A 27720-nucleotide genomic window follows, 5' to 3' on the forward strand; every position below is an offset into this window, starting at 1 on the left:
AGGAATCTGCGAATGGTATGTTGCTAAGTTCCCTGTGTACAGAACACAGAAATCAGAGCACAAGCTCACCAGTAGCCTAAGGCCCAATGACGGATGCTTCTGTTCAGCCAACTGCTGCCAGTGACACTGCAAGCGTTTCCTAAGTATACAATATGCACATTTTATTGAACTAGTTTCTTCTGGGGAGAGATTTCACTCTCCATCCTGCCCCTTCCCTTGCTATTGCTCTTGGTGACGTCAGTGGGAGCTTTGCCACTGACTTAAATGGGAGCAGAATGGGCCTTCAACAAGAGGAAGATAATTAAATGTGTGACACCCACCTAAAGCTGGAGAAAAGAGATCTCTTTCTTGAAAGGATTTCCCTTCCTTACATTTAGGAGCCATGTGCAGTGACAGTAGAGCTACCACTCCACTGTAGCTCTGGATGTCATGACATACCTAGCAATAATGCAGGCAGGACGAACTTCCACACTATGCTTGTCAGCGGAAGCATTCTGGCCTTCTGGTGAAGAGAGGAGGGCGGGAAGCAGAACTGTTAGGAAGGGAACGCACCAGGGCAACTTACGAGGGAAATGAAAAGTAGAGATAGCAGAGGCCAGCAGTCCAGCAAAGTTTATTAGTTAAATGGCAGATTTCAGCATAGCATGACCATAAACCTACTGGCTAGCTATAAAACCGACATCAAGCCTAACCCAGAGATGTGATTAACTCATGGATTTGGAATCAAGCTTTAGTTCAACAGAAACGTTTCCAGCCCTCTCTGGCTGCAAAAATAATCGTTCCCAGGAAAGAGAACATACAATGTTGGGATGAGGAACACAGTCATTTCCTTTATTAGGGGTCTGGGTTAACTTCAAATCTTGACTTGATGTGCTTAGACTTTGATGCTAACCATTCCTGAATAAAATACAGGCAGCAAAGGCTCCTGTAGAGTGCACCTGGGCAAAACCTCTCAGTCCATTCATTTAAAAGGACGTTACAGGAAAGTGATGCTAGAACAGGCAAGCACTCGGCAGCTTTAGCAAAGCTGGGACAGCAGGGCTCAGTTCAGACTCTGACTTGCCTTTCTCTGCATTAGAAATGTAGGTCGTTACCCTGAAATTTCTTCTCTGCCAGAAAGGGAGCAAAGTAACACTGATGGGACCTTTCCAAACTAAATCATTTTGGAAACCCAGAACACCTCCCCATGCCCCCCAGAACCTCACATCTCGCTCTGTGTGGAAGTGTCTTATTTCATATAGGTGATCTCTCCATCCAAGAGGGCCTCATGGGGTAGTAAGAACAACAAGCCTGACAAAGGACGAAAAAGGCACAATGTCCTCCCTGAGAGAATTCAGCCCAATTGCACAAGAAGTCATAGCAACCAGGGCCACTCCTGGTACTGGGCACCACCTGCCCTTTCTGGTTGGTAAGAGCCAAGAGAACACACCTGAGACTTAACAATAGCATCGACACATCCTTCACAGAGGGAATCCTCCGGACTACCCTGAACTACACAATAGTCCAACCAGAACTAGAAAAGCCGTCACTCTGTGCTTTCCACCGTAGAAGTCACTGTGCTATGTCTAACCTTTCCTGAGCAGTCGAATCAAGAAGGTGGTGGGAAGCGGGACACAAAAATACAGTCTCCAATGCCCTGGAACCTCTCTCAAGCTTCAGGCCAGGACATGGTACAGACACAGCCCTTGCTGCTTTGGTGAATGATGTCCACACATACTTATCCTGCTGGACTTCTCTGCAGTATGTGGGATAGTTGATCACCAAAGGCTCCTGCCCACCCCCAAGAGAACCCAAAGGTGCATGGAAATACCTTGAAATAGCATGAATCTTTCCTCTCAGACTAAATTCAGAGGGTTGCAATGGGAAATTGACCCCTCTGCTTCCAGAGGCCTTGCCTGTGCAGTTCCACAAGGCTCAGTCCTGTATCCCATCTTATTCAGCATCCACCTGAAGCCAGCGAGGAAGCTGGTGGAATACCATTAATGTGGTGATGACACACAGCTCTACATCTCATGTGTGTCAGATGTATCTAACCCTTCTGCCAGTCAGAGATGGCAGCAACAAGGGCTGGGTTCAATATCTAGGGGTTCCTTTTCAACAACACAACACAACTGGCTTGAAACCCCACCCAGAGACCTGGGACAATTACACACCACCCCTGGGTGCCTCTAAAAGGCAATACTTCCCCTCTCGCAAGCACAGAGTCTGAGTGTAGCAACAACTTTTATTAAAAGGAGGGAAATAACTCTGCATTAATTTGGGGAAACACTGCAAACAGGGCTCATAAACATAAACCATGAATCAAAGACCCACCTCCAAGTAAGTTGGGCAGTGTCCTTTTCCCCTCCAGTTCTTAAGTCCAGCAATCCAAAAGTCCCTTTAACATGCCTGTCCCTTCTCTGCACCCCACTCACAGTTGTTATTCAGTGCAGACCCAGAGTTCAGAGGTGCATCTGCAGCATTCTCCTCCCACCCTGGGGTGGAGCGGGTAAGGAGGCACCTTACTCGCTCTGATGCTCGGGCACTGACTCACTGCACCTCTCTGCGGGGTTCTGCTCTGGCCCTCTCCGTCAGCTCCCCTGCTGGCCACTCACTGCTCCTCTCCGCCAGCCGTCCTGATGGCCGCTCACCAAGATGTCTTCAGGGCCCACCACTTAACACAGCTCTCAGTGATTTCAGCTATTAGTAGGGAAGCCTCCCTGCTGGTGCACATTGGGCAGTCTCTTGCATCAGAGATACTATCCTAAAGCAAGTCTAATACTCAGACCTAGGTATCAGTGATTTCAGCTCTGTAGCATGTATGTAACAAGACTCTCAACTGAGTCTAAATTAGCTCTGTTATTACACAGTGGAGAGAGGAATGGTCAGATGGTGTCTGGGGCCCTTAGTCAGGACCCACACATACCTATCCCCACCCTCTCTCCTGTCGCTGGGCTTTGGAACCCATGTCCCCTGCCTAGTGAGTACCGTTTAGTTGAGGGTGAGTCCCTCAATCGGGAAATGCCAGGTACAGTTCTGCTGCCCTGGATCACACAACAAGGATAACAACCCTTTATTACTCCTGCCCCAATCATCAAGGAACCTGGGAATCCAACACCAGCCAAAAGTGACCATTTGGGCCAGCAATCCCATCAGGCTGAGCCCCTAGGCAGCGTGGGTGTGCCCATGCAAACGACATCCGCTCCTGAAGTCCTCTTCCACAGCTCAACACTAGGTGTCAGGGGAGAGCTCATTCAAACTCGGCTTACATGAAAATAGCACCCAGGCCCAGCTTTCCCACTGCCTAGTGGAGAGGAATACTGGGACGGAGTGGAGCTGGCTGGAGCTAACCCCTGGCAATGTGGAAAGGACGCTGGTAAGAAGAAATGGCTTGTTCCTCCTAATATACACTGTTATAAAAAGCAGTTTTTCACTGCTCAGTCAGGTCACAGCCTTGTGATCCTTTTGACTCCTTAGTCCTACTGGATCTCCAGACAGCCATGGCTATGAATATCACCCACTGCCATCGGCAACTGGCCAGTATATGACATCCCAACCTATCAGACACAGAGATAGGCACGTTTGTGGCTTCTAGGTGTGACTACAACTCATATCTAGGAATTAAACTAACCCTCCTCCCCCTGGAATCTATCTGCTGCAGAATCCAGCACTCCATATGCTTAGCAACACGGGTCACTGCAAAAACACCTCCCTGGTGCTACATTCTCTGCACTAGCTCCCCATTGAATGCCAAGCCCAGCACAAGGGGTCTGTCCTATTATCAAAGCCTTATGAACCTCAATTGGAGCTGGGTGAAGTTGTCTGGACAAAATATCTTTTCAAATGAAAAATGCAAAGATGAGTCAAACATTTAATGACTTCAGTTTAAAAATTTCTGAAAAAAATCAAAATGTTTTGTTCAGACATTTTTTAAATGAAATGTTTTAATTTTTCAATTCCAAACGACTATTTTTAAAAAAAAGATTAAAAAACCCAAACAAATTTTTCCTGATTTTTCAGTTCAGCTACTGAACTGAAAAATCTGTTATTTGCACAGTTCTAACATCTTTGGAAACAGTTTATTTGGGACCGTTGGGAAATTCCTAAAAAGTGTGTTTATAGAAGGTGTTGGGGTGTGTGTGTGTGTGTGTGTGTTAGGACTATCAATGGGAAAGGGGCTCATAGTATATAGAATTTAGGGGCAATGCTTATTCTGTTCATAACTTTAACCTGCAAAGGGTGTCCTGCTGCTATTGAAGTCTGTCATCAAATTTCCATTGACTTTAATAAGGTTTAATCTTACGCAATTAAAGCTGATGGAAGTTTGGCTATTGATTTCAGTGGAGCAGGATTAGGCCCATACGCTGGAGAATAGATCTGTAGGTTTTCATATACAGTGGCTGTTGCCAAGGGTCAAATCTTATTAGGAAGTTGACATGGACAAGAAGGGTATTTCTACTCTAAGGATTAAAAGCTGTTAAATACTCAATTCAGTTCAGTATAATAGACCCTTTCGGAACTGGCTAGGAAGTCCTCACTATCTACAAACAAAAGCCAGGACCAAGGCCCATTTCCATGCACATCCTGTGCAGTAGGCATGGATTTGAATGGCTGTTAAACTGCTGTCTGTGTGTTTTAAGATCATCCCTTCTGTTTCATAAAAGCAAGACTGGTGAGGGGAGGGGACACATCCCAGCTCAGAATGGGGAAGCATCATCCCAGCTCTACTGCTCACCTTTCTCCCTTCACCCTACTGGTGGTGCTGCCATGGAACCGGGATTCACAGGTGGGGGCAGGACAGGGAGAAGGCCGCTCACTGTGACATCATCTCCTGCAAACCAAACACCATGGGACTGGTCAATATTAACTTACCTGCTCCACCCTTGGAGGAAATGCAGTGAGTGCCATCTCAGTTCCAGTCCCTTACTGGGGAGGGGAGAACCCATGCATGGGGCAATATGGCCCGAGAGGGACTGAAATAAAGGAGTGGACCAAGCCCATATCTTATCAAGACGTGAGAGATGTTTAAAAGAGTTTTAAGATACAGAAATCTTTTCTGCTGAGTCCACTGTGGAGGGCATGCGTGCTGCCATCCCCTTTCCCTGCTTTATACTGCTGCCTGGTTTACAAAGCCCTCTAGATGGTGCTGCTCAGCAGGAAATGATTGCCACTTGATACAGACACATTCCTCTCCCTAAATGTTTCCCTCCCCTATCTCAGGAGAGACCATGGGCCATGTGCATGTGCTTGTTGCGGGGGTGAGGAGGGGGAGGGGGTTGAGTTAAAACGAGAAAGTACTCCAAAGGGTGCCCAGGCATTCCCCACAGTTCAATTCATTTTGCTGTTGTGATAAATCAGATTTTGTTTGTTTCAAAGGAAGTCTGGTAAGGTAATTCTGCAGGCGATTCATTCAGGCTGCTCTAGAGTAATGCAAGAGGGAATCTGTACTGTGTTTCACCGAAGACATAAACTCTTTCTTTAAGAGTGAGATGTGACTGTGGGCCGCATGAAGACAGTCTGGTACCCAGCATATTTTCATCACCGCCTGCACTACTGCAAATCATATTTGAGAATCTTCCCCTCCAAGCAGTAGGTTTTATTTAACTAGATTTGGAATAAGGTTATTTGTTATCCTTGTGAGGAAGCGGGGCTTTGAAGAATGACTGTTTTGTGACTGGTTAAATTGAACACATATGGTTCAAAACCTCCTCCCTCCTCAAACAACACTGGGATTTGTCCCATACAAGGAGTTTGATGGACAATCAGCACATAGTTCTTAACTAGGGACTTCTATCTGAATTATAAGCCCCAGTAAGCATGCTGGCAGCTAGAGAGTGGATGTTCCCAGCATGAGATTCTTCACCCATAGCACTCTTCTGGGTTTCCAGATAGAGTTCTGCAAAATATTTAAATGAGTAAAAGGGGAAAAAAATCCACATTGTGTGTGTGTGTGCGCGCAGGGGGGTAGTGGTGTTTGTCATAAAAGACCCACACATGTTCTGTTATGCATGATATCAAAGGTTGCACAAGTTACCCAGGGAACTACTATTTGGAAGTTTCAGATTAAATACAACCCTTTTTTGGTAGGAATGCTGCAACTATTTGCAGTTTACATAGTCGAGAAGTTTGGAGTTTTGTAAAGCATCTAGGAATTTTTATTTTAAAGTTTTGAGTCTTGCAAAAGAATGTGCAAAACATTTTGCTCCTTGGTTCTACACAATACAAATCTTTGGAGAGTAATTTTTCTTCTAATGAGGGTGATTACAGACCTGATTCAGCAAGGTACTTAAACATGCATTTGACTTTAAACATGTAAACAGTCCCCCATTGACCTCAATGGGACTGATCAGCGGTTCTCAAACTGTGGGTGGAGACCCCAAAGTGGGCTGCAACCCCATTTTAATGGGGTTGCCAGGGCTGGCTTAGACTTGCTGGGGCCTGAGGCTAAAGCCGAAGCCCGAGGGCTTAAGCCTTGGGTGGCGGGGTTCAGGGGCTGGGTCTGAAGCCCTTGCGCTTCAGTTTTGCCTCTACTGCCCACCGTGGGACAATGGGGTTCAAGCTTTGGCACCCCCACTCGGGGTGATGGGGCTCAGGGGGGCTCAGGCTTCGGTCCCCCGCTCCTGGGGTCATGTCATAATTTTTGTTGTCAGATGGGGTCACGGTGTAATGAAGCTTGAGAACCCCTGAATCACTGCTTAAAGCTAGACACGTTCCTGTGCTTAGTCCCACTGAAGTCAAGAGGGGCATGTCTACATTTAGCTGCAGTGATTGATGCACCGGGATCGATTTAGCAGGTCTAGTGAAGAGACCCACTAAATTGACTGCAGATCACTCTCCCGTCAACTCTCGTGCTCTGGTCTCCTGTTGACGCAGCGCGGTGTAGACACCACAGTAAGTCGACTTAAGCTACGTCAACTCCAGCTGTTATTCACGTAGCTGGAGTTGCATATCTTAGGTTGACTTACTCCCATGATGTAGACAAGGCCAGAGATTGCTTACATTTTTAAAGTTAAGTGTAGAGCTGTGCTAATTTTTGACAAACTTTTTTCTAGCATAAAACAGATTGAATAAACACTGAAATGTTTCATGAATTCATGTCAACATTGCCAAATTGTCTGTTTTGGGGAAAAGTAGTTAAAAAAAAGATCTGGAAAAATCTAAACAAAAATGTTTTGATTTTTCACTGAATAGCCTTTGTTTTTTTTTAAATTGTCTTTCATTTTATTTATAAAATTCAAAAACATTTAAACAACGCTTGAAGTTGAAACAAAAAAATTCGTTCCAACCGAAATAATTTTTTTTTAAGGGGTAGCAAACTGAAAAACCCATTATTCACCCAGCCATAGCAAAACATGCTTAAGAAACTTGCTGAACTGGAGACGATTTGTTAAAGGCCAGCAGATAAGATACAGGTTCCTCCTCAAGGTGGAGATGATCAAAACACAATCCAGTGTGACACATTAATCCTTGTTCTGCTTGTAGACCCACTGGGGGAATAAAATACACGCAGTGTCCCAGATCTCTCATCTTGCCAGAGCAAAAGGAACTTTAACTTCAGAAATATACAGTTCTGTCCAAAATCAAAACCCCTAGGTTTGCAAGTAGATTCCTAGGTCTGAATCAAGTCCCACTTCATGGCTGAAGTGGCAAAAAGGGAATTCTCCCATCTTAATAGCCAGGCAGCTCTAAGAAAGATTTGGGGAGACTCCTGTACCTTCTGATTTGCCCACTAGGTTCTTTTCTTTTTAGATATGTAACAACAAGTGATGAGGTGGAAAAGACCTCGCTGACGTCCTCATCCAATGCAAATAAGAATTTTAATCTAGTTCAACTGTCCATCAGTTAATTGTTTTCTCCATCTGTTTTTTCTTCTTCCCCTTTTACGTCAAATTGGATTAAAATTCTTATTTGCTATGCATTTGTCTTATAGCCAAGACCTTCTGCTTGATCATTTGTTATTACCGGGATCAGTCTGTGCAAGCACTCTTGAGCTGGCAACTAAGGAGGAGGTGGTTATTCTTTTCACATCCCAGATGGATCTTTTTCTACCACTGCTTCTTCTGGTAGCAGGTACTACGGTCCCTGAGGCTTCACTGATTTCAGTGTGCTGGGGTACACAAGTAGATCAGGGAGAAAAAGTTTAATTTCTGTATCTTAAATAAAAGAGCAGTTAAATTGCGATCAACGTTTTTTTATGGCCCCTGGCATTCATTCTTCATTTACAGAATTAGGACACAATTTTATAGTTCCAGCTTGCTTTGTTCCCAAGTGATCTGCCAGTTAAACATTGGCACAGTCACAAGTCATGCCAATACTTGTTAGCAATTTGCTTGCAAAACTTGGACCATTCAGCACATGAGCGATATCATATGCTACTGAATGATGATTCTCGGCTCAGTTACTTCTTTATAATAGAGCAAAGAGTGCAGAAATAAGAGTGATGCATCAACATTGGATGAGGTGCAAAACTAAAGGTCCTGAGCACTGGTGCGGATTAAAAATTTCATGGCAATGTCACAAGCGCATGAATGTTAAGGTAAGTGTCCAGTACAAATTCTAACATGGGTAATTACATTCTAAGTTTTCCCCCTGCTGTTTCACTTGGATATAAACAATTTTTTTAAAATGTAACTGAAATTAGAATAGAGAAAGTAGAAAATTGTTAAACATTATGGGATAGATTCTACCACCCTTATGGACACTGAGTGGTATCTGACGACTTTGGACTACTCAAGGAGCAAGGTAATGCTCAACAGTCCCTAAATGCTTGACATGGATATTATGAGAAGTATCTTCAAACTAGACTAGAACTTCAATCAAGATGTGATACAAAGCCCAATGGGAGTTTTTCCATTAACTTCAATGGACTTTGGGTCAGGCCTTTCCAGAATATTGGCAGATTGCTATAGCATAATACGTGTATTGGAGAAATTTACACACTAGTGTGAAAGTAGAATGAATTATATTGTAAAAATAAGAATGGATTAAAGAAATGTTGTATGTACCTTTAAGCAGAAATAAGAAATGTTGAAATACAGGTGCCAGGAAAAGAAACATTAGGCATAAACAATGGTGCTAATGGCGAAACATTAACAGAAGATCGGTAATAGTTAGTAAGGAAATAAGATATGCATGCCTAGCCCAGGTAAACTTATCTGATTCTGCTTCCTTTGTTATCTTGTTAAGTTCTCACCCTTTTATCTGTATAAATAAGATAGTTTGTGTCTTGCATGGTGCTCACATTATCTGGGTGTTATTAGCAGAGCGTTGTGCTAATAAAACAGAGTGGTCTGACAAACTGAGTCCTGAGTCTAACTTTGACACTAGCCGACAATCCAACACTGTGCTGTAGCCACCAGCCTAACAAGTGACATTCTCCTTATGGAGAAGATCTTGTCTCCATAGGAAAAATTTCTCCTTGGATCCAAAGGTGACAATTACAAAGGATGCTATTTCCCTAGTTTCAACTTTCAGTTAAGACTTTTTCCTGTGGAATGCACAAACGTTGCTATTTCCTTCCCTGTGTTCCCACTAGACAGACTGAATGATGATGAGTGTCCTTTAATCATTCCTATCCCATGACACATACTTAATGTATGCCATTTCAAATGACTGGGAGATCAACAGGTTGGTATAGTAATTGTATCACTGTCAGATGTTTACTCTCAGTAATCTAGACCCTTTGGCATAGTGCAGTTTCCTGTTACCTCTCTTTTGTATTGTTCAAGACTGGAGGTAGCAACTTCTGTAAGCAGAACTTTACGGAACACTTGATCCAAAATACACTGAAGTCAGTGGGTGTATTTCTATTGACTGAATGGGATTCGGCTCGGACTCTAATATATTAACAACCTATCCGAACGGAGAGTCTGGGGATGTAATGGAAAGCCTCTGGGCCGTGGAAGTCACAGCATTTTAGTTTAAAGATTATTAAAGAACATTTCAAATCCAGGATACTAGTGACACAGAAACGTTTAGCCAACAGAGAGACTGGCAGTCCTTTCCATGCTCCTCTTTGCCTTCTGGCCTTTATGGGGTTACTCTGTAATAGCTGAGCTGTTTGTTGTACGCCTGTGTGCCTATAATAGCGAAATGTGCTATTTACTGAGTTAAACACAAACGTTTTGAGAGCATTGTGCTACAAAACCACAATAGTTTCATTTATAATTGAATAACTGTATTACCCGTCTAGTAAGAGCACTTATCTCAAACCAATAGCTTGTTTCATTACTCTAGCACACAGCAGCGGGCAGTCAAATTTCATTGATGCTTTGAAAGCAGGATTCATTAGACATGGATTTTCACTGCAAGCAGGGGCGGCTCCAGGCCCCAGCACGCCAAGCACGTGCTTGGGGCGGCAAGCCACGGGGGGGCGCTGTGCCAGCGCTGCGAGGGCGGCAGGCAGGCTGCCTTCCACGGCTTGCCTGCGGAGGGTCCGCTGGTCCCGCGGCTTTGGTGGACTTCCCGCAGGTGGGCCTGCGGAGGGTCTGCTGGTCCCGCGGCTTTGGCGGACCTCGCCGCCGGAGGCAGCCTGCCTGCTGTGCTTGGGACGGCGAAATCCCTAGAGCCGCCCCTGACTGCAAGACATTGTCACCAAAAAGTGACAAAGAGGCCTGTGGCACCTCATAGACTAACAGACGTACTGGAGCATGAGCTTTCCACTACATGCATCTGACAAAGTGGGTATTCACCCACGAAAGCTTATGCGTCTGTTAGTCTAGAAGGTGCCACAGGACTCGGTCACTTTTTACAGATCCACACTAACACGGCTCCCCTTCTGATAATAGTCACCAAAGTTATCAATGGATGAAGGTTTTTAAAGAACCAAGCCCTGTTTTCAGAACCAAAGAACACACAGGATGTGCTAACAACTGCATCCCTTTAATTGCAACCCAAACAATCCAAGAGTGACACTTTGTTGCATACAGGAAACAGTTCACCTATCTCTAAATTGCATCCACCTCTGGGGATAAAACAGAGCACCTAACAACACCACACAGCAGCAACAATGCACAATAGTTAGGTGAGTGAAAAAGCATAATATACAATAGAAACTGCTATGGGAATTGAAGCCAGGCAGAATGTAATGATCTAAAGTGAGACGTGGCCAGGACATTGGGATTCAAACCCCACTTCTGGTGATGTATATTATGAGATTCTCCTTCCCCTCCCAGTTTAAATAGTTTCCTCTTTATTGTATCCCCTCTGAGGGTGGGGGCCCAGCAGCTTAGTCGTGGGGGTGCACGCCTGGAATGTCATCTGTCACCAAAAGGGGGTGGGGGGAGGAAGTTGAGACACACACAGCCATGACAGCAGGGGAAGGGGGGCCCGGACTTTAACAAGCACAAATAATGAAGCGTGTGGCATTATGTCTCATCCAAAAGATAGCCCAGTGCCCTTTAAACAGCATGGTGGGTTTCTCTATTGAAATCAAATGAAACATCACTTTCTGCAACACCTTGGGCTTCTTCCTTTGATGTCTCCTATCCAAGTACAAACCAAGGCTGCTCCTGCTTAGTTTTAGGAAATCTGATTAGATTGCAGCTCAAGAAGACATGGCTAAAAGGGCTGGAGGTGGTACAGCTCCATTCAAGCACAGGCTGGAATGAAGGGTTATTACTGGCTTTCATCCTTAAAAGCAAGAGCTAGTTACATGCTTAATGAATTCTTCCTCATAAGGAACAACATAGCCTTTTTGCATAAAAAGGCTATATTCTTTATGTGAGACAGATGTGCTTTTAAAGGTAAGATACCATCTTACCATTTAATAAGAATAACTTTTCTACACAGATATCTCTTAAGTGTCCCTTTCTAGGGAGCATGTTACTCTAAGTGGAACATTGCTCTCTGAAAATGGGATGTTCATAATAAGGGCTAAGGTAAAGTCATGGTATAGGAAGTAAAATAGCACCACGTAGGAAACTGACATTAGAGCAGGGGTCAAAAAAGTCAAGGACAATGCATTTGGTTTGTAGGTGGATACTGACAATGGGCCTGATTCTGAGCTCATTTTATGTTGTTTTTATGCTAATGTTTAGTCCTGATTTTTACTGGAACAAGTGAGATTAAAAATCAGGCCCAGTGTCCAACTTTACAGATGATAATGAGGTTGGAGGCGGAGCAAACGCTGAGAAACAATGCAACCAGATCCAAAAGCATTTAGATGGGTTAGATCGCTGAGCAGCAGATGGCAAATGCAATATCTAGTGTAGACACAGAACTGTCGGGAATTGGTTCATGGGGTTTTGTATAGACATTTTTATGAGTTTGCACTCTCAGTCTTGATTAGAACGAACCCCAGAACTCAAAATGACCCTAAACCAAAACCACCAGTGCCTATTAGTTTCCAAAGCAAAACTCAGTTCTGAGTCATTCAAACCTTTGTGTTGTAGGTTGGCAGAACTCACCTAATCGGTCTAGCCACATTCAGGTTGCACCAGGACTGCAGCTGTGGCGAGCCTCTATGGCTGCAAAGAACGGAGGCTCCTGGGGCACTCTCCCTTGCACACTCAAAGGGGCAGGAGCAATCTGGACTGAAAGGAGAGGGAGAAAGACAGATTCCCTGCAGGAAGTTGACAGACACAGACATGTTTTTCTGAACATCTCAGAAATATGAAACATGTGAAATATGTGCACTGTTGGAAAAGTCAACAGTTACCGACAGTTACCACGCACCGGAAAGACGGAAATGGTATCAACAGAGAGCAACACACACCTTACATGCATAGTGTGGCAACCGCTAACACTGACTTTTTAAATGGCAACTACTGCAGGTATCCTACGAGTCAAAAGTAGGAACCCTGACAGAACTATGTTACCCAAAAGGCTAATAACCCTATGCAATATGTTCCCAGGGAAGGCTGTCAATAAACAGGGGAGAAGATCAATAGGTTCAGGATCAAAAAGCAGGGAGGTAACAGCAGGCAAGTAGTCCAAGGTGAAAGGCATGTTGGCTTGGAGATCCTCTTCCCAAGCCCTGTGGCTCCAAACCTGCATGTTACTGAGCGCCTTCAACTCCCGCAGTTCCAGTCGCTCATCCTCAAGTGGGATTGAGGGCCCTCTGCTTCCTGCAGGCTCAGTCCATGTGACCAGAGGGAAAGGGGGTTACAGAATCCATATGCATAAGGAGGTTTACACACACTGCTGCGTCTCGTGTTGTTCTTATAAATAAACCTTGAAAGGGAACCCTCCCGCCCATGGTGATATTTCCCCCTGCGTTGTATGACAGAGTTTTGCTTTTTTTTTTTATAGCATGGCTGATTTCACTTTGGAACTGCATTGACAGTGACAATCCGCTCAGTTAGAGCTTGAGGGGCCAATTTCTACAATCGCATCTGTGGGCTGGATCTCTCAAAATACCTCAACCTCACATCAACACACTGTGGAGCTGCTCCGGAGACGGCAGAGCTTGTGCTAATCAGCTGCCCACTTGCAAAGCTCCAATAACTCCCAATTCTCAGGGCCATCAGTCCCTGGCTACACAGAACCATGCAATGGAGGGGAGTGTCAGCTGCTAATTTCCTTGTACAGCCATTGGTAGAGATACTGGGAGTCTGGCTTATGGGCAGTGATATTTAGTTATCTGGGTGAGTCTCCCCCCACCCCACCCCCACACAAATTCTCCCTCTGATCTCCAAGGACTTTGGCAGAGGATCACTTCCCACATTGGTGCAGGGGACTCCCGGTTCTAACAGTTGTGATATCAGCGAGTTACTGAGCATCTATTTCCTTCCACTAATTTTTTTTTCTTACGGGCAATTGTTTTTTGGGCCACATGGCAGTTTTCTTCTTCTCACTTACCACTGAAGTGCACCTGACAGTTAAGAAACTAACTGAAAGCCTCTTTGAAATGATTCCATTTGCCTCCAAGGTCCCTCATACTGGGATCTTTCTTGGCTCTGAACTTTTCTTCTTGCACATCACCTATGCCTGCAATAGCGTATCAGGGCCGACAGCTGTGTCCTCACAGAATGGCAGCAACTCTGGGATAGAGAGCCAGGCATGCTGCTGATGAACTTCAGAAGCTCAAATTACACCCACCAGGTTGCAACCTGGGTCACAGATCCAGGACTAGGTTTAGCAGGCTATGACTGGAGCGGCTAGGGTGGTTGGCACAATGCAGAAATGGGGCTTAATCCCATCTTCACAGCGTGACTGTGGGGCTGTGTACAGATGGTCAGCTGTGGTGGAGGAATGCATGATTAGATGATTGGAGGGTAGACTGGAACACCTTGCTACCTTTGGTGACACAGCAGTTAGATGGCTAAACAATCTAGATATCGACTTGTGATGCATATGAAAGAAGGAGAATCTATGCCTCCAAATCTGCCTCTCTGTAACTTTGCCTGTGTACTCCCCTACCTCAACTCCTCTAACAAACCCAATGCTGTGGTCACTTCTCACCTTGACTGCTGCAACACACACTTTCTCCTGCTCTGTGCCCCTCACAGTCCCAAGGCTTCAGCATGTGCATAATTCCACCTTCTCACTAGTTGGGTCCATGCCAAAGTATGGAACCAGATCTGAAATTCCCCAGAGTCCAGGAGTGTTTGGATCAGCCCAATGGAGAGAGTGCGAGCGAATGCAGAAAAAAGTTAGAATGGCTTAAAATATTATGAGGCGGAGATTCCTAAACAGCTGTTCCTTGGTGTTTGCTATCTATTGCAGAGAAAGAGCTGAGAGCCAAGGGAGAGTTTCAAAGTCACATATATAATGAAAGTTTAATTAGCCAAAGACTTTTCACACTCAGCCAGGCTTAAGATTAAGAAATGTGGCCATGAACATGAATAGGAACTAAGAGGGAACTGAACAGTGGAACTTGTAAATACCAGGAGAGAAGAAAGCCAGCATCCAGATGTTTATTTATGCTAAATATGTTAAATAAGTTTCATATTTTGAAACAATGAGACAGTGCACATGCTGGGTGCTTAAGGTGTTCGGGAGGACTGTAAAATGGAGTTCCATACATTAATTGGACAGACATTGAGAGATTTGAGTTTACAACTAGTTAATAAGCCTGTGCACAAGATTAATGTGTCACTGTGTGTTAGCCTGGCACCTGGCCTTTCTTTAAAATAGAGAGACTTCCAGAGGATGGTGGCTCCGAGCTGGATGGTTATGCAGATTAACCTTAAATCAGGGTAAAAGAGACAAGATTACTGAACACAATATTAGATTAGCGAAATCCTTTCAAAAGCCTTGCGTACTAAACTCATGCTCCATCCACCCCAGAAAAAAATCTTTATACTCGCTCTATTTCAGATGAAGAATCTATTCTTTTCTGCACAACCTGGAACAGCTTACTTTTAAATGTGCTCCAGTCCAACTTTACACTGATACCTGGCAGAGATCACAATAAGCAGGGAAAAGGTCACAGGAACTGTTGTCTTCCAGCACCTCCACAAAGCAGATGATGGGGTAGGCGAGGCTCCACCAGGAGCAGCACCAGGGTTTCTGGCGCCCTAGGCAGAATTCAGGGGGTGGCATTTTGTCCGCTCCCCATGGAGCGCGCGGGAGCTTCTGGTTCCGCTCTCATCAGGCCGCCGAAGAAGGACCCTCCGCCGAAATGCCGCAGGCGACAGCAGCAGTCATTGAGCTACTCAATTGCCTGCCGCTGTTTTCCGTGGCACGTCAGCAGAAGGTCCTTCTTCGGCAACGTGACGGGAGCGGAACTGGAAGCGCCGGCCCTGGGCTCCGCTACCCATTCTCCCCACTGGAAGGGGATGGTGCAACAAATACAGGGGCTACCACAGCTCTGAAGCTACAACAGCATGAAGCAGCTCTGCTGTTCCACTCGTTAGGGGGAGGATTCTTGCTGCCTGCTCCCCCTGGAGATGCCGAAAGCACAATAAGGCCAGGATTCCCACGCCTTTAATGTCTGTGAATGGTACGGATCTATTTGCCCTCTAGTTAAAGACTAATGGGGCCTCCCAAAGAAGAGCAAATGGCCTCCCCCTCAAAAGGGTGGGTACACACAGGGCCGGCTCCAGGCACCAGCCGAGCAAACTTGTGCTTGGGGCGGCAGATTCTACGGGGCGGCTGCCGCCCAAACCTAGGGCGGGACGGACGCCCTTTTTTTTTTTTTTGTTCGCCGCTCTGGCCGCCCTGTAGGGGGCGGCGGCACGGAGGAGGGAAGCGCCCTGCTGGGAGCGGGCTGCACGCTCCCTCTGCCTCAGCCGGTGCCAGGTCTGCAGCAAGCCTGGCAGCCCACGTCCTTCCCTCCCCGCCGACCAGCAGGCGGCATGGGGTCGGGGCCGCGTGGCGAGCGCCCTGCTGAAGCCCTGGGTGCCCCCTTTCTCTCTCCCCCCCACCGCTCCCTCCCCTCCCCTCCGCTAGCCGGGACACGTCTACAGGGCAGGGAGTCCCCCTCCGGGCCGGGCCGCAGGTTGTTTGTTTTTTTTTTTGCTTGGGGTGGCAAAAAAGCCAGAGCCAGCCCTGGGTGCACAGAGGTCAGCTAAGTTACAGAAAGAAAGAGACACATAAGGGTTGGAGGCACAAGAAGAGGCTGCCAGTGGGGGACATTGCGCTGGGAACCCCAGGTGATGCTTCTTGCTCACAGAAGAGATCTAAGGAGTCAGTCTGTGATGCTGAGTGGAACTCTGCCAAAATACAAGGACAGAAAAAGCCCGTTTAACCTCTGTGGAGGAGGTGCCCCTCCGGCAAAGAACTCTAACAAGAGAGGGAGTTAGAACCAACGGGAACCAACCAGGGAGGCAGAGCTGAGAAACTCAGCAGCTGCTGCTCTGAGATGGCTCATAGGGAGCGAGTGGACTCCACCCAGGTGTGAGAATGGTGAATGATGCTGCATTGAACACCCTGGGCCCAAGGCCTCCACCCACAAGTGAAGCAAAAGCAACCTTGTTCTTATTGATAGATTCCAAGGCCAGAAGGGATCATTATAATCCTTTAGTCTGACCTCCTGTACAGCACAGGCCATAGGACTTCCCAAAAATAATGCCTAGAGCAGAGCTTTTAGAAAAACACCCAATCTTGATTTTAAAATGGTCCGTGATTGAGATGGCAATACAACCTCTGGTAAATTGTTCCAATGGTTAATTACCCACATTGATAAAAATGTAAACCTAATGTCCCAGCTGAATTTGTTTAGCTTCAACTTTCAACCATGGGACTGTGTTCTGAAAAGAGCCCTTCTATTGGGGAGGAGGTATTTCCTGGACCTTCCTGCAGAGGCTGCTAAAAAAACCAGACCAGCTCCTTCTGGTTAGTATCTGCTGATAAATGTTGGAGAGGGATCTCTTTTAATCCTCTCTCCTCTTCACAGAAATAAATGCTACAGGTAAACTTAACGGGAGAACCAGCTGGGTCGATTCCCACATCTTTGTCACAAAAGATGGGGCTGTCACTCATCACACACTGAAGTGGAGATAGTGCTTCCATTTTGAATGGTTAAATCATGCTTTCTTTGCCAAGAACCCTTCTCTTTCTACCCGGTCTGCATGAGACAAGAGACTCTAAATGTATATTGTACAGTACAACTAAAAGTTATAATTTCTGCCATTTCTCCTGTCTCTAAAGCAGTACGGAAAGACGTGGTCACACTAGAGTTGAGTCTGTGCTCTCCATCCATGTGTAAATGGAGTGAGTGTTAGCAGGGTCCTAGCCCTGGTACCCAGACGTGCAGAATGGGATATTTTGCTTATAACCTTAGGTGTCCATTCTTCTTTTCCTTTTCAGCCCAGAGCATCTGTACAGACAGAGGGATCAGTTACAATCATAGAATCATAGAATATCAGGGTTGGAAGGGACCTCAGGAGGTCATCTAGTCCAATCCCCAACTAAATCATCCCAGCCAGGGCTTTGTCAAGCCTCACCTTAAAAACCTCTAAGGAAGGAGATTCCACCACGTCCCTTTCCAGCACCCATTCCAGTGCTTCACCACCCTCCTAGTGAAAAAGTTTTTCCTAATATCCAACCTAAACCTCCCCCACTGCAACTTGAGACTATTACTCCTTGTTCTGTCATCTGGTACCACTGAGAACAGTCTAGCTCCATCCTCTTTGGAACCCCCTTTCAGGTAGTTGAAAGCAGCTATCAAATCCCCCATCATTCTTCTCTTCTGCAGACTAAATAAGCCCAGTTCCCTCAGCCTCTCCTCATAAATCATGTGCTCCATCCCCCTAATCATTTTTGTTGCCCCCTGCTGCACTCTTTCCAATTTTTCCACATCCTTCTTGTAGTGTGGGGCCCAAAACTGGACACAGTATTCCAGATGAGGCCTCACCAAAAACGTCGCCATTCATTCCTGTTCATGGCTTATTCTTACCTTAAACCCAGTCTGATCACATCCCTATGGTTGTCAATAGCATGGTAGGAGAGTCCTTATCCACATGGGTCTGAAACCATGCTGAATCTGTCTTGTTAGAATCATTGGAATAGCAGTGTGGGTAGGGCCTATCCCATGACAGTTCTACAGATGTTATCAAGAGACTGATGAGGAAACAGTCACTGTGGCCTGCATTAAGAATTTTTTTTAAATGACTCATGAGGTTTTTAATTCATTTTAGTGGGAGTTGCAACTGCTCAGATCTCCTTTCATTCTCTTTATAGACCTGATCTGGGAGGTGCTAAGTGCCTCCTGGAGAGTGCTTTCCCTTGTTTAGCATTATCTGCCTTACTCTCTGATCAGACAGACAATTGATTTAAACTTGCTCAACGTTACATGAATGAGGGGACTGCTAACAATTTTGCTGTTTGACAGCAATACAAATTACACCAGGCACTGACACCGAGGGCCCACTCCCATAAACACATAGGCGTTAACATTGCCAGAACCTGGGTGTGCCAGTGGGCCATGACCCCCCACTTTTTAACATGGGCATAGTTGGGGGCGGTGCAACACTACTGCAAAGTGCAGTCCCTGCTCATGCTGCTCTGCGCCTGCCTGAGGCTTGCAGTTTGGGGGAGCACACCGTCCCCTACCCCCCCAAACTACACCCATGTTAAAAAGTGGGGGGCATGGCCCCTTATCCCAGCGCCAGTGCCCCCCACTCCACTTCTACAAAAGTTCCAGTGCCCTTGGTAGGGCTAGATTGTCAGAGCCCTTAGCCAGTCACACAGGGGAATAAGAAATTTCAGCCTCCCTTATTCCCTTGCTTGTTTCTGCTCAGAATAAGTCTCTGGCCACAGGGGGCCTTCAAGTCCCATTGATCTTGTCTCTGACCCAGTCCTCCAATGCCCACAATGGCAAAACCCCTACTGAAGCTAAGGAGGAAATCTGCATATACCTGACTGAGCAGAGAGAAATTCTCTGTTCAACAATTCCAGAGCAAAAAAATACATTTGTTTGCAACTGAGAGTTTCCCCTTTGGCTTTTCTTCTTTACCTTAATATACAATAAAGATTAACATTTGTTTTCAAGAGGGCCTGGGGTATCTTGGATGATGGGAATTCTCTTGAAACGTTAATCTCTGACGTTAGCGTCTCACACAGCACACCAGAGTTTCTGGAGTGGTGGGAAAAGTATCCATATACATTAGAGGCAATCTTAAGCTTCTTATCAGAGCACTTGTACCAAGGGGAAAATAGACCCCTTAATATTTTAAAAGCCATTTACTGTAGTGCCTCAAATTATTCTCAGAAGTAATACTCCAGTAACAACAGGATCATCTTACTCTAATATAGTGTCGTTCATCCCAAAGTGGTTAAAAACCCAGACATACAAAAAAATCACTTCACCCCTCACTGGAACACGGGCACCCCTGGGGAAATTAAATAGGAAGAATGTAACTATTCTGACTGGCATACGGCCAAGACACTAGGGTTAGCATTAGAAGTGGTCAAATAACAGGGAACTGATTTGCAAACCTAACAGCTGGACATCAATTCTCTGCTATCCTGAAAAGTTTCACAAGCTCATTTGCTTGTGATTATTTGTTATTCTCCTGTTTAAGTGTTTCATCCATCCTATCTGGAAACTGAAACGATCCCTGCACGCGACAAAAATAGTAAGTCAAAGTGAATTTTTTTTTGAATGACCCAGAGTCTGAAAGTTTCTCATCCAAACCATTTGTGCTCTGCTTCTACAAGGTATTTAAGCACAGGACTAGCTTTAAGAACCCGAGTTGTCCCATTCAGCGTGCTTGCAGAATGGTGCAAGTGACGTTCAGTATATTACACCTGTGGTTTGTATGCTGCATTAGCTTGCTGCTGAATTTGTTTCCAAGGGTACGTCTACACTACGGGACTATTCCGAATTTGCATAAACCGGTTTTGTAAAACAGATTTTATAAATCGAAGGCGCGCGCCACACACACACACATTAATTTGGTGTGCATCCGCCCCCCGAGGCTAGCGCCTTCTCTGATTCTGGGCGTTGCACTGTGGGTAGCTATTATCCCATATCCCATAGTTCCCCGCCCCTCCCCTGGAACTTCCGGGGTTGAGATCCCAGTGCCTGCTGAAAAAAAAAAAATTGTGGTCGTGGGGGGGTAAATAAAAGTCATTCCAGTTCCTTCCAAAGCAACGGCAGAGACAGACAAGCGCTTTTTTCCTGGGCCCTTGCCTGGCAGAGCCCATGGCATGGCAATCATGGAGCTTATTTTTTTTGTTTGTCTCTTTCTCTGTGTGTATGTAGTGCCGAGCGATTCATGAGCAGCAGCGAGCAGCAGCGCTACACAGAAGCATTTGCTTTGAGAGCATGACAGCAGAGATGGTTACCAGTCATACTGCACCATCCAACCCTTCCATAAATTGAGGATGTGGTGATGATTGTGGGTACCAGTCTGTGTTGCTGTATTTGGTGCTGCTGCTAGCCTGCCTGGCTCCAGCAAAAGGGAATTGAAAAAAACTTGGGAAATCTCCCCCCTGAGTCCTATCTAAAAATTTAATCTCAAAATAATATAGAATATACTAGAAGAGATATATACTGTAGTGTACTAGATAACCGAGAGAGAACCAGAGATGCTGAGCACAGCTGCAGATGAGATGATCTGTATACTATATGCTGTTCAGGGTACCCCTCTGTCCACCCCTTTGTTCCTTCCACCTTCTTCCTTTCTTTTCCAGCCCCTCTCTGCCCCCCCATTGTGTGTGATGATGATGAAGATGAAGAAATAATAAAGAAAATGAGTGAACATGGTGAGAAAGGTGTGTGGAGAAATGAGCAGCCTCCAGCTGCTATGAGACAGGGACAGTAACAAGCAGAGCAGTGTGAAGGAGAGAAGCCCTCCAGCTAGTCCTAGTTGGGGGCTGTTCTGAATCCTCCATTTACACATGATGAGATGGGGCTGATGCCCCCTGCCCTGTGTGTGACGATGATTAGAGCCATACCACACAGACACCACAAAAAAGCAAGCAGGCGCCCCCAGCATGCTAATCATCATGGTGCTAATGAGCATGGCCACTGGCCATTTGCCAGGATGATGGTTGGCACCACCTTTTGTACCATCAGCCACACATGGCAGGGAGTGTGGAGGGGAGTGAGGATATGTGTGATCGCATCTGCAGCATCTGCAGCAGAAAGTAAAGGAAAAAGGGGAGTCAGAGAAGTGTTTTGTGAGTCTCTTGGTGGTGGGTGGGGGGGGGGGATTGCCACCAGTGCCCTGACCCCACCACCTGACATCTGTTGACTACTGTTTGGCTTTGAGAAGGCAGCCAAATGCAAAAGAATTTCAGCAGGCTGCAGAACTGTGGATAGACTGTCCGTCCATTTGAGTCTCCCAGTTTTGAGCGCGCATTTTTCCTGCTTGGCTTTCCATTACGCTGAGTCGCTGCTATTCTGGATGTCTTTGTCTTTTTAAATTTGGAATTTTTTTTAAATTCTTCTTCTCTCTTTCATCTTCGACGGATGCGCTGGAGCCCTCTTTTTGCCTTCTTGCCTTTCATTTCCATCGCATCATGCTGCATTTTGCTTTCTTTTTTTTTTTTCCACGCAATGCTGAAACTCCAAACGCTCAAGCGGCTTAGGAAATAAAAAAAGGAAAAACTTTCTCTACCATCAGGCTACTGCTGCCTCACTGTCTACTGCGCGGTCTCAGATAGCTCCGGAGGGCGGTCACTGCTGCACACTGCTGCACTAAACCAATATACCACACTAAGATACACTCACTAATCTAATACGATATCCTAACTTAAGATTTAAGTAAAAATCGTTATATGGCACCTCTTAAAAGTATTTGGTTGTGGTGTTAAATCAAAATCGATATGGTGCCTGGTTTTACGCGGTTGGCGGTTAAAAAAATCAAGTGTCATTCTGTGAGTAGTGTTCATTACTTGAGTGTCCTGTGTACCATAGCAACAGCTGAGGCGAGCCAAGGCACTTACTGGTCTGTGGGATTGGGGGAATGGCACCTTGGATGGAGGGCCCTTGAATTTGCAATGCACTTTTCTCTTTAGGTCACCAGAGTCTAATTTTTCAGGGCTCAGTGCAAGGAGCATCTGTTTACTGAGGCTTTTGCAGAGATGGATTTGGTGTGAGCAGAGTCTCTTATCCAAAGGATTTGGCAGGGCAACTGACTGATGAGCGTGTCTGGGTTTTGTTCTCCTGTCTGGTGGCTGAATTCTAAACTTGGGATTGTCTGTGGCTGCTACCAATTGCAGGAAGTATGCTACAAAATGTTTTATATCTGATTATGTTAGGCACATTCTTTGGAAAACCGAAAAAGCAAAATGCTATAAGTAAAGGAATAAATCTGTATTTTGTTGGTATTTAAATATCAAAAGATGCCATGCTGTACTCTGAAAATGAAGCCATATATACATACATATATATATATATATATACACACACAATCTGCAAACATATAAAAGCACTTATGTTGTACTCACTTATCAACAAAATCCCTTGTTAAAACTAGAGCCATCATCACGTCTTAAGTGTTGATCTCTTTGTATTTTACAGTACCTAACTGTATGCATCTCTTGCCTTGATATAAGTAATACTTCAACTCTGCTTTACTTGTATTTACGGTCTTGAATACGTATGGTACAATATGTACTTTGATTTGCAACATCAGATTAATTATTTGAAAATTTGCTACACTTGTGTGAATTTGGTAGAGGGTAGTATTTGTGCTTTTCCTCAGAGTAAAGCTTTGGGATCTTTTTGTTGTTACTGTCTTACTGTGTATCTTAAATGACCACTAACTGAAGATACGTGTTGGTTACTAAATTATTGTTATAAGGAACACATGAGGCTAGAATTACCCATTAATGTTATATTTTTCTGGTGCAGAATGAACCCTATGGAATTGTAAAAGATCTGGCCTGGGTTTTATTTGTGTGCAGCCATGGAATAGATGGCTTAGAGGTTACTATGAAATGGACACAAGGATGCCAGATACATAAATATCTGAGACTTTTCTGATCTAGCTGCTTGAATGACATTTTACGTCATGAACGTGGTTTAAAACCACTTCTATTTTTTTCCAGAGTTCCATTGTAATTGACACAAATCCAAGCCATCTTGCTCCCTTCTCTCCCAGGGTTTTAAAATTAGTAATAACAAAAGTACAAGACAAATTGAATCCAGAAGTTAACCCATACATCTCCCTCTATTCTGCCACCTTAAGAAAAAAATTACTGCAGGAACAGAAGACTATTAAGAAGATGCAGACACTGAGTTAGGGCTTGAACCAAAACCCACTCAAGTGGACTTTGGATCAAACCTTTAGTATCCCAACTCAATCCCTTTGCGGGGTTTTATTGATAACTCAGACACAAACAATTGTCCAACTGGAATATGTCCACGACGACTGTGTGAACGGTCTAATCCTTGAGAAAAGCTCTTTGATATCCCAGTGACCGTGGGTGATTAGGATCTCAGCCTTATGGCTCATCCAAGAAAGGTCTCCTCCAGCACCAGCATGCTGTCGTGCCACTGGAGCACTGATCCCATATGGGAACCGAGGGCAGAGTGCCACCTGAGTCCTTGGCGCTCATCAAGTAGCCCTACTACTTATAGCATTCTCAGAGTATTTGGTTACTCATCCAAATGCTGACCAGGTCCAGCACTACTTGGTAGGTTTTTTCAAACTGAGATTGCACAAGGTCTAAATGAACAAGGTCAGACTATCCTCGTTAGAGATTCAATCCTCAGAAAAATCAAAAGAACGTTCTGCGAGGGACAGGTGGACAACAAGATGGCGTGCCACCTTCCTGAAGCCAAGACACAAGAGGTCACACAGATTGGACAGATTTATGAAATCAACAAGCAAGGATCTATTGGTAATGGCTTCTATCTGCACTAATGACACTGCAGTGAAGGATGGTTGCAGACAGTAGATCACTTCAGGGAACTCAAGAAGCATGTCCAAGTGATCTTCCCTGTCCCATGAGCAGAGGAAGACAGAAGGCAGAAGATTCTGGAAGTGAATCGCTGGCTAGCTAAGTGGTGTACGGCAGGGGTTCTGATTTTGTGGAACACTGGTGCATCTCCGAGGGGGAGAAGTGGCTGTACAGTTTGGATGGCCTACACCTGAGTAGAAGGGGGACCAATCTCCTTGGAGACAGGCTGGCTAAAGTCATCAGGAGAGGGTTAAATGAATAGCAAAATGGAAGAGTAAAAAGAGTGAAAAATATAAGAACCCCAAATTGAGATGTTGAGAATAGAATTAATCAAGGGACCAAAGGACATGAGGAGAAGAAGTTTGTGAATTGTCTATACACCAGTGCAAGGAGTTGCGCCTGGGTAACGAGGAACTGGAATTGCTCATTTATGAGCATAAAGTCAATTTAGTTGGCATTACTGAAGCCAGGTGAGATGATTCACATGGTTGCTTGCCTACAAATAGAGCCATCTACAGTCAATTGTCCTGGTTAATGGGAGCCATTAAGATTCCAAACCACCATTAGTGGCCCACACTTTGCATAATTACAATAAGTCCTCAGAGTTATATTTCATATTTCTAGTTTCAGATACAAGAGTGATACCTTTATACAAATAGGATGACCACACTCACTAGACAATAAGCTTTGTAATGTTACCTTACAAAAGTCCTTTTGCATGAAGCATATTCCAGTTACATTATATTCACCCATTAGCATATCTTTACAAAATCATATAGACTGCAACGTCACACTAGGAACAAAAAATGTAGGCCATACTTACAAAATGGCAGACTATCCCGGGAAGCAGCAACTCTGAAAGAGATTTGGGGGGAGAGGGGCATGTGTTCGTGGATAATCAGTTGAACATGACCTCCCGATGCGATGCTGTGGCCAAGAAAGCTAATGTAATCTCAAGCTTGCATAGACGAGGGAATCTGTTTTGCACTAGTGTGACCTCCACTGGAGTACTGTGTCCTGTTCTGATGCCCACATGTCAAGAAGGATGTTGATAAATTGGAGAGGGTTCAGTGAAGAGTGATTACAGATTAGAAAACATGCCTTGCAGTGACTGAGCTCCTTGAGTCAATCTATGTACCTTAACAAAAAGAACGTTAAGGCGTGATGGTTACAGTCTGTAAGAATCTACATGGGGATCAAATATTTAACAATGGGCTCTTCAATCTAGTACAGAAATGTATAATAGATAGAGGATGGATGATAGAGGATGGATAGATGATAGTATAATGTTGAAGCTAAACAAATTCAGATGGGAAAGAAGGCATACAGTTTTTACAGTGAGGGCAAATAACCAGTGGAACAATTTACTAAGGGTCATGGTGGATTCTCCATCACTGACAATTTTTAAAACAAGATTGGATGTTTTCCTAAAAGATCTGCTCTATGGAAGTTCTATGGCCGGAGTTATACAGGAGGTCAGACTAGATGATCACAATATTCCCTTCTGACCTTGGAATCTATGAATGTTCTGGATCTCTACAGCTCTGTGTCAGACTAGTGTGCTTCCCCCGCTTTGGGGAGTGGGGGAAGGGGCACACAGAGTTGATAATCAAACCTACTTTCCAGAATGGCAAGCACACAAAAAGGTTACATTCCCGCAAGCTCCCCTCCCCATTTGGGCAAATCACTCTTGTATTTCTACATTGTGCTTCACACTCGGACACATCTTACAGACTGGGGGTGGGGCTGGGGGGGTTGAGAGTGGGGAAAAAGAGCAATAAATAACTCTGCAGTTTATTTCCCCAGCTGGAGAAAAAGTGTAGTAAATACACAATTAAAATTTGCCCAGAGCCATACTATCAAGTTCCGTCATACAGAGACATCAGGATGATCACCTGTTGCTGGTCTTTGTGCTGTCTGGTACTTAAAAATCCTAGTTTAATTAGGCAACATTTCCCAGAAATCCCAGGCTAATGGCACATGAAATAATAAAAGCAGTCTAAGGATTTTTGCTGTCAAAGCAACTTTAGTCTTTCTTAGGGTAGTGTTTGCTGGTGATTGCAAGCAATGCTCTATACATTGGTGTTACATTATTATTTGCTAGCAGCCGGTGTTAATTTTGAAGTACAGAAGGACATAAATGCTGCAGCTTTGGATTTGCAGGCAAGTATTTTCAGATCTTTTCTTAGCATCTGTTTTTGTTAATATTAATGCATGATCATACACAAATAGGATAATTTTAAAAGGTACTTCTCATGATTGCCCTCAAGCATTAAATATTGAAGCAGAGTATTTAGAAAGCTAACGTATTTATATGAGAATCTATGATTGCAGAGATTATCTCTCGTTATAGATGCCTCAGAACAATTTAGTGGCAGTCAGGTGGAGAGGTTTAAGTCTGATGCCTGTATGGTATTCAGATCTTTGATAACACTAGGATAAATTAAATACATACTTTCCTTGTGCGGCATTCAGCTGAATAGCTATGCTGCTGCATTAAAATGGCAAGTGTTTCAAACTTGTCAACACATCAAAGGCCCAGTTAAAGTACTTGCTGCGGAAGCGCCATCAAAGATGCTGGATCAACCATCTGCTTGGAGACAGAGTCCTCTGTCTCCATAACACGTAGAGTGCAGGACACAGAAATACAAGCTTCTCCTTCAACCTGTCTCCATCCTTTCCTGGGAGTCAGAGCAGCTTCTTTCCCTCTGATCAGACTTCCAGTAGAAATATCACTTTGGGGTGGGAGTGCTTAATAATGAGACAGATTGGCTTTATTCAACAAAAGGGTCTGGTTATGCTCATGTCTTGTAAAGCTTTTCGGATTGGGTATGTGACTGGTACGTGTTCGGCCAAGCCTTAGAAAGGCAATACTGATTCAGCTAATGCTTAGTATTCCATATTGGCTACTGTAGAAGAGTGAGCAAGAAAGTCTTATCTCAAAGAAAAGCTCCTTAAGAAGGTGTTTAACTATTGCAGGAGGGACAGTATTTATTCATACTCAGCACTTATATTGCTTTTCATCCATAGATCCTAAAGCACTCTATGAAGCAAAGTATCATCAGTTCCATCATTTTACAAATGGGAGAGATAGTAATAAAAACAGTGTTGTTGTCATGCCTCTTTGAATATATTTGGCCAGATTCTCATCTCATTTATACTTGCTTATACGCCAATGACTTCAAACAAGTGTCTTCTGATTTTCCCTGGGATGAGAGAAGAACTAAGTCCTCTGAGTACTAAAAATACCTGAAATAGGCCAATACATAAAGCTGAAGCCTTTAAAGAACAGAAGGCTTCCAGGTTTCATTTGGCAGTTTTGTATTCATGGACGCATGTGTTACCACCACCAAGCAATGACTGGAGCCAAGGGCCAGATCTGTGGAGTTTATGGCTGGAGGCAGAGAACACAGCCTCCAGCCTAGGTGTGGTTGGGGATCACGCACAGGAATAGTGATTGCTACATTTTATGAGAGTGCCGTACTGGCTCTAACACCA

General features: G+C 44.7%; 1 protein-coding gene across 15 annotated transcripts in view; it reads right to left on the reverse strand.

Annotated features, from left to right (window-relative positions):
- GPR50 (G protein-coupled receptor 50) overlaps positions 1 to 27720 on the reverse strand; it is a 280991-nt gene that overhangs the window by 5302 nt on the left and 247969 nt on the right. For 11 of the 15 annotated variants that reach the window (XR_005584875.1, XR_005584874.1, XR_005584872.1 and 8 more), the window contains 2 exons: positions 12387 to 12512; positions 4715 to 4810 (listed from right to left, as the gene is read on the reverse strand). The exons of 1 other annotated variant lie outside the window; for it this stretch is intronic. The gene's annotated coding sequence lies outside the window, so the exon portion shown is untranslated. The remainder of the gene's footprint in view (positions 1 to 4714; positions 4811 to 12386; positions 12513 to 27720) is intronic. 3 more of the 15 variants (XR_005584869.1, XR_005584871.1, XR_005584865.1) reach the window with 3 other exon arrangements.

The sequence above is a fragment of the Mauremys reevesii genome, linkage group 9 (assembly GCF_016161935.1).
Source record: "Mauremys reevesii isolate NIE-2019 linkage group 9, ASM1616193v1, whole genome shotgun sequence".
NCBI classification, from domain to species: domain Eukaryota; kingdom Metazoa; phylum Chordata; order Testudines; family Geoemydidae; genus Mauremys; species Mauremys reevesii.